This window comes from Pogoniulus pusillus, unplaced genomic scaffold, assembly GCF_015220805.1.
Source record: "Pogoniulus pusillus isolate bPogPus1 unplaced genomic scaffold, bPogPus1.pri scaffold_199_arrow_ctg1, whole genome shotgun sequence".
Classification (NCBI taxonomy): Eukaryota; Metazoa; Chordata; class Aves; order Piciformes; family Lybiidae; genus Pogoniulus; species Pogoniulus pusillus.
In genome coordinates this window covers 14,579-20,982 of record NW_026974627.1, presented here as the reverse complement: position 1 = coordinate 20,982, position 6,404 = coordinate 14,579, and the positions used below count along the sequence as shown (strand labels likewise).

Below are 6,404 nucleotides of genomic sequence, written 5' to 3'. Positions count from 1 at the left end.
GCCAAAGACCTGGGTCACGGCGGGAGACTCCACCAACACTAAGCCTGGGGCCGAGGAGTACACGCCGAGACAAACAAACCTGACGCCATGCCTCTGAAAGACAGGGGCCAGACATACCCACCCTGATTACAGGGGGGTTCCCTCCAACCTCCCGCCGGGCACCGCGACGCACGGCCCCGCTTACAGGGCGGCCGCTCTCGCCTCGGCACTCCCAAAAACGCCTACGGAGCCACCGGCTCCGGACTGCGCCCAACTTACGGGACGGCCCACCTGCCTGCAGCACAGCAACACCTCTTCAGGAGCCCAGGGAGCCACCTCCACCCTCTAAGGGCCCAGGAACGTGCGCTCCACTCAGCTGCCCAAAACAGCCTCCTAGGCCCTGCTCACCGGGACCTCGGGCCGCTCCTGGCGACACACAGGGACACAAGGCTCCACGGCTCATCACACAGGCCCCGACTACAGGGCCCTTGAGATGCCACCTTGACAACAGGACAGGCTGCCACGGAGGCACACACCCAGGCCCTCAACAACAGGGCCTACGCTCTGTCCCTACAGGACAAGGAGGGGCAAGCTGAGCTCCCACTCCGCTCGGGCACTCCGAGGAGACTCCCCTGTTACTGCCCAGAGCCCCTCTTTCCCTCCTGGGAAGCCTAAGCTAAGCTACAGCACTTTTCACAGCAACCTACACCACAAGCACGCTCAGGCACACAAGCACACACACACAGAGGCAAGGGAGGGGGCCACAAGCACATCTCTTCCCAGGAGAGGGAGCAAGCTCTGGGCAGCCACCGATGGGACAGTCATCCTTACCCCGCAGCAGGAGAGAAGAGGGTCAGACTTGGCCGCACCAGACTCTGTGGAGCTCAGGGAAGCCTCGCGACACCAAAGGCCCTCAGGGGCGGCCAAAGGACAAAAGCCGCGACACGCCCCGAGTACAGGGGGTCACGCTGCACAGGCAGCCCACAGCTGACAAGCTGCCGGGGCTGCGGAAAGGACCCTACCCCGCTTACAGGGGGGGCTCGGGGACCAGGTTGATCCCTTTCCCCAACGGGCGTGGAGACACCGCCTCGCGCCTTCCTTACAGGGCAGCCGGGCTCCGGGCAGCCAAAGGACCAAACCGCCAAAAGGCAAACGACGGCACAAGCAAAGACCGAGTCCTACTTACGTGGAGGTTGTCCAGCGCAAAGCCACACAGGCCACACTCGAGGTGACGGCAAAGCTCTCGACTTACCACGCCTTCGGTCAGGAGCGACTCCCTTTGCCCAGAGCGCCTCGCCCGTCTCCTCTTCTCCAGACCGACGGCCCGCCTCCTCTCAACGTCCCTTACCTCGCCATTCTCTGTCGTGCCTCTTCCGCTGTCGGCTCCAGCAACCGCCGAGCAAGGGCAGGCTTAGGCCTCACTGGCGCCTCCCCCTCCGCACCCGTGGGAAATGGGCACCTCCCCAGGGGCACCACCCGGCCAGCTTCCCACCCGCAGGCAGCCCCAGCGCCGCAAAGCCCTCCCACTTTGCCTTGTCTCACCCAAGCGGCGCACGGCACACTCCCGGTCAGGACCGGAGACGGGCTGCGAGGCGGGAACCCCGCACAAATCCAGCTGGGCACGCAAAGCAGCCGCCGCGGAGGCTACACGATCCTGCTGACGGCGCGCTGCACTCGCTGCTGGCATCAAAAAGCGCCTGGGACGCCAGGGCACTGAGCGGGCCCTGACCGGCCGGGCAACCCTGGTCCCAGGGGCCTACGGAGGCTCCTTCTCTCCAGTTTAGGGCCATCTACACCCGCACCCCGCTAAGGACACGGGCACCCCACACGGGCTGCCAGCTGAGCGCAAAGGCACTCGGACTAGGGATGGTGCCTCTGGGGAGGTCCTTGTTTTCCTCGGGCATGGAGGAGGAGGTGCTACTGAAGCCTAAGTCTATCCTTCTTCCTCAGCAGCAGCTGACACTGATGGTGGAAGAGACGTGGCATGGAATCACGACTCAAGACACATCGCAAAGAGGATCCGCATCGGGCTGGAGAATGGGAGGTGAGCAAGGTACTCTGGCCAAAGGGACTCGCCTCTGACTATAACTCTGGTGACACAAGACTATCTTGTTTCACAGACACTACCTTAGGTCTCTCTTTTAATATGTTACCCACATACCCTCACCTACCTCAGGATTTCCCTCCAAAATGGTCATGGTCTCCCCTATGGGTTACCCTGAGTTTTTTCATGCATCATGTCACCTCTGTTCCACCCAATTACCTCAGCTTTTCCCTCCTACAGTCTTCATTTTTATCCCCTAGAGACTAACTCACTTTTTTCCCCTATAAAATGTCACTTGTGTCCTCTTGTTTACCTCAGATTTTTCCTCCAGAGTTTTTGCTTCCTTCCCAATAGACCTGTTCAGCTTTTTCCTCCAAAATATCACTTCTCTGCTCTGAAGTCACCTCAGTTTCCCCTCCATAATCTTCATTCTCTGTAAAAGAGAAAAGAACACCCACAACATTCTACAAAATAAATTTAATAAATATGGGTAAATACTTTCTATTTTAACAAAAAATAAAATTTCCCACAATCTAAATTATAATTGCAAGGAGGTTTCTAAAGCCATAAATGCTATTTACAGCAACCATTTAAAACCTCGACCCACCCCTGCCCTTTACAGGCCTGCTGCAAATCAGCAGCAACAGCTCTCCAGCTGGAAAGCAGAAAGGAACGTACATTAAATACAGATGTGGTCATTTGGCAGTTTCCTGCCCTCCTCCCCACAAATGCACCACACTAGTTCAGGCAGCTGGAAGTTAAGGAATTAAGCTGTATTTATAGTGTGGCACAAATACACAAGCATATATACACAATATATACAGGTATTTACAAATAAATACAATTATCAACAAGTAATAAAAGTAATACAAGAAATACAAAAGCCCTCCTGAACAGCAGAACCATCCAAGAGGGCTTTTAATCCAACTCCTCTCCTTCTTTCTACAAAAGAGGCTAACAGAGACACAGAGCAGGAGGTAACAAGCCTACAGAAGAAATTCCTTTCCTCCAAATAACAAGTTCAAGGTGGTCAGAGATCAGTCCCCAAGGATGGCACTTCACAGCAACTCACCAAAGAGAGGTTTCTGTCCCCATTTTCCAAAGGGAGTCCCCTTCTGAACCACTTGCAAGGAGGAGCTGGGTTTCCAGCAGCTCTGCATTCTGCTATCAAAGCATCCCCCAACAGTCAGGGTTTGTGGCTGAGGCTCCACACATCTCTCCAACTTGATTTTGGCTAAAGCAATTAAGCTCCCTACAAAAAGCAGGGGGGGCAGGAATCAACAAGAAAAAAACAGCAAGACAATTTTAAATACACCCCAAACGCATTTCACAGGAAGCCTCATCCTTTAACCCATTTCATGCTGGAACTCCCATCCCCTGTGCTTCCTGATTGGCCAAGAGTCACAGAACACAAAGCAAGGCACCAGCCTGCAGATGCTTGCTGCCTTGTGGCCACCAAATACAGACCCCTCAGGAGCCCCCAGAGGACCCCAGACCAATTTAGATGTCCACAATAACTCTTTTCACGTCCCCAAAGCCTCATTTTGTACCTCTTTAGATGACCCTGGAATCCCCAAACACGACCCTAGACCCTTTTACAGGCCTCTACGAGACCCCTGCAGACATCTACACAACTCTACACACCCATACACACCTGAACAGATGCCTACACTCAAAGACCTCACACAACACCTACAAATGTCTACATACACTCAAAGACCTCTCACAACACCTACAAATGCCTACAGATATCTAGAGATCCCTGCAAACCCCTAAAATCTAACTACTGACCCCTCCAGACCCACAGAGACATCTACAGACTCATGCAGACCTCTACAAGCCTCTATAGAACCCTAGAGACCTCTAACAGGCCCCTACAGACACACACAGACTTTTACATGCCCCTGCATACGCCTGAAGACCTCTATAGAAGCCTGCAAACACTTACACACCTCTGACAGACTCCTTCTGGCCTGCAAGCTCACACAGTCTGCTCATATTCAGCTCCTCCCAAGCACCCCTAAGGCCTTCTCAGGGCTGCTCTTTATCACCTCCACCCCCAGCCTGCAGTGACAGACACGCTTGCTCCCACCCAGCTGCAGCACTCTCCATTTGTTCTTGTTGAACCTCACAAGCTTCACCTGGGCCCAGCTCTCCTGCCTGCTCAGGTGTTTCCTGGATGCCATCCTGCCCCTCTGCTTTCTCCACAGCACCACTCAGTTTGGGGCCATCTGCAAACACACTGCCAGTGCACCTCTATCTCATTTGGGACAGTCACACTTTAGAGACATTAGACAAAAGTGCCCTGGAGCCAAAGAACTCCTTCACTGAATGCAGACACCTACAGACCCCTCTGCACCTTTAACAGACCACTGCAGCACTCTACAGAGCCCTCCAGACCCATTAAAATGCACCTCCAGACCCAGGCAGACCTCTACAGACAACTAAGACCCCTGCAAATCCCTACAGGCATCTACAGACCCCTGCCGATGCCTGCAAACACATACAGACCCCTACAGAGCTCCCCAGACCCCTTCAGACCCATCCAGATATTTAACAGACCCCTGCACACATCTATAGACCCCTCCAGAGCCTTTAATGATGCCTGCAGGCACCTACAGGCCTACACTGAAACCTCCAAACACCTAATCAACTCTACAGACCTCTGCAGACTCTTTCAGACCCTGACAAATAGCTACAGACCCCTTCACACCTCTGCAGACATCCACACTCACCTACACACCACCACAGACATGGACAAAGCTCTACAGGCACCTTCATCTACAGACAACTTCAGCCCTTTCAAAGGTGTCTGCAGACCCCTACAGGTCCCTGCCAAATTCTTCACACCCCTAAGACCTCTACACACACCCAGACACTCCTCTACAGAACCCTACAGCCCATTCCAGACCTTTAGTAGATTCCTGCAGACAACAGATGCCTGACAGAGCTCCACAGTCCCCTCCAGAGCCTTAAATGATGCCTGCAGACACCTGTGGACCCATAACAGAAACTTCCAGACACCTACTGAATGCTACAGACACTTGCAGACCCCTACAGAAACCTACAGACCACTCCAGTCTCCTAGAGAGCTCTAGGGACCCCACCCGACCTGTCAATAGACCCCTGCAGACCCCCAAAGACCTCTACAGACTTCCAGAGAACCCTGCAGACTCCTAAAGACCTCTACAGACACCTCGAGACCTTTGCAAGGCACTTCAAGACCCTCACAGCCTTTTGAGACACCTACAGCACCACAGACACCTCTACAGACCCCTAACCACCTCCACAGACACCCAGAGAGCTCCACAGACTTCCAGAGAGCCCTCCAGGCCCCTAAGGGTACCTACAGATGCCTCCAGACCCCCGCACACCTCTGCACACTCAGAAAAGCCTCCAGACCTTTTAGAAGACCCCTGCAGACCCCTACAGACCTGGGCAGACTCCTACAGCTGCTTGCACAGCCCTGCAGACACCGACAGGCTCCTCCTGGCCTGCGAGCTCACACCATGTGCTCGCACTCAGCTTCTCGGGGGGGCGGCAGGGGGACGCGGAGCGAGCGGCCGGGGGGGCGGCAGGGGAGAGCAAACAGAGAGGGGGGGAAAGGGGAGCAAGCAGAGCGGGGCAAAGGGGTGCTGCGCACCTGCAGGAGCACGTCACAGCCTGTGCGGGGGTCCGCGAGGGTCCTGGCAGCGCTGCCCAGCAGTGTTCCAGCAGCTGCTCTCTTTCAGACAGCCCTTCAAAACACAAACCTCCTGTTTGAGCGAGCAAACAAACCCCTGCTGCCTCCCCGCGCGGCCCCGGCCGTCCGGCCCGGCCCCCCCCCGTCTCCCCCCCCCCCCCGGCCGTCCCGCCGCCGCCCGCCGCCTTCAAAGCCCCCCCGGCCTTTGAAACCCTCCACCATGCACCCGGTGCTCTCCCGTGCACACTCACCTGGGACGTCGGGCAGAGGATCCCTCGATCCACAATGGGCGCAGCTTAGGGCTGGGCTCCTCCTGCACTGCTTATAAAGGGCACTGAGCAGGGAGGGCAAAGTGGCCACAGCTGGGGTGGGAGGAGACTTCAATTCACTTCAGGTGCTGCGGGGGTAGAAGGAGGAGTGAAAAACAAACAAATGCCACCAAAACTGACCAGGGAGAGATTTGGCTAAAAGCCAGGTGGGAAATCAAACAAATCAAACCCCAAAGTCTCATGGAGAGAGCACCCAACCAGACTGGCACATGGGAGATGTTTTCCAGCTAGGGTGGGACATGGGAGATCTCCTTAGAATCATGGAATCAAGCAGGCTGGAAGAGAGCTCCAAGCTCACCCAGTCCAACCTAGCACCCAGCCCTGGCCACTCAACCAGACCATGGCACTAAGAGCCCCAGCCAGGCTTGGC

General features: G+C 55.5%; 1 long non-coding RNA gene across 3 annotated transcripts; it reads right to left on the bottom strand.

Moving 5' to 3' along the window:
• Positions 1 to 2,223: 2,223 nt before the first annotated feature.
• On the bottom strand, positions 2,224 to 6,404 carry LOC135174001 (uncharacterized). 3 transcript variants are annotated; one of them, XR_010301636.1, is made up of 3 exons: positions 5,957 to 6,404; positions 3,096 to 3,275; positions 2,224 to 2,456 (listed from the first exon to the last, which is right to left on the bottom strand). It is a non-coding gene; the product is annotated as an uncharacterized LOC135174001 (long non-coding RNA). The 3 variants fall into 3 exon arrangements; XR_010301637.1 differs by lacking the exon at positions 5,957 to 6,404 and adding an exon at positions 5,458 to 5,536; XR_010301638.1 differs by lacking the exon at positions 5,957 to 6,404 and adding an exon at positions 3,976 to 4,045.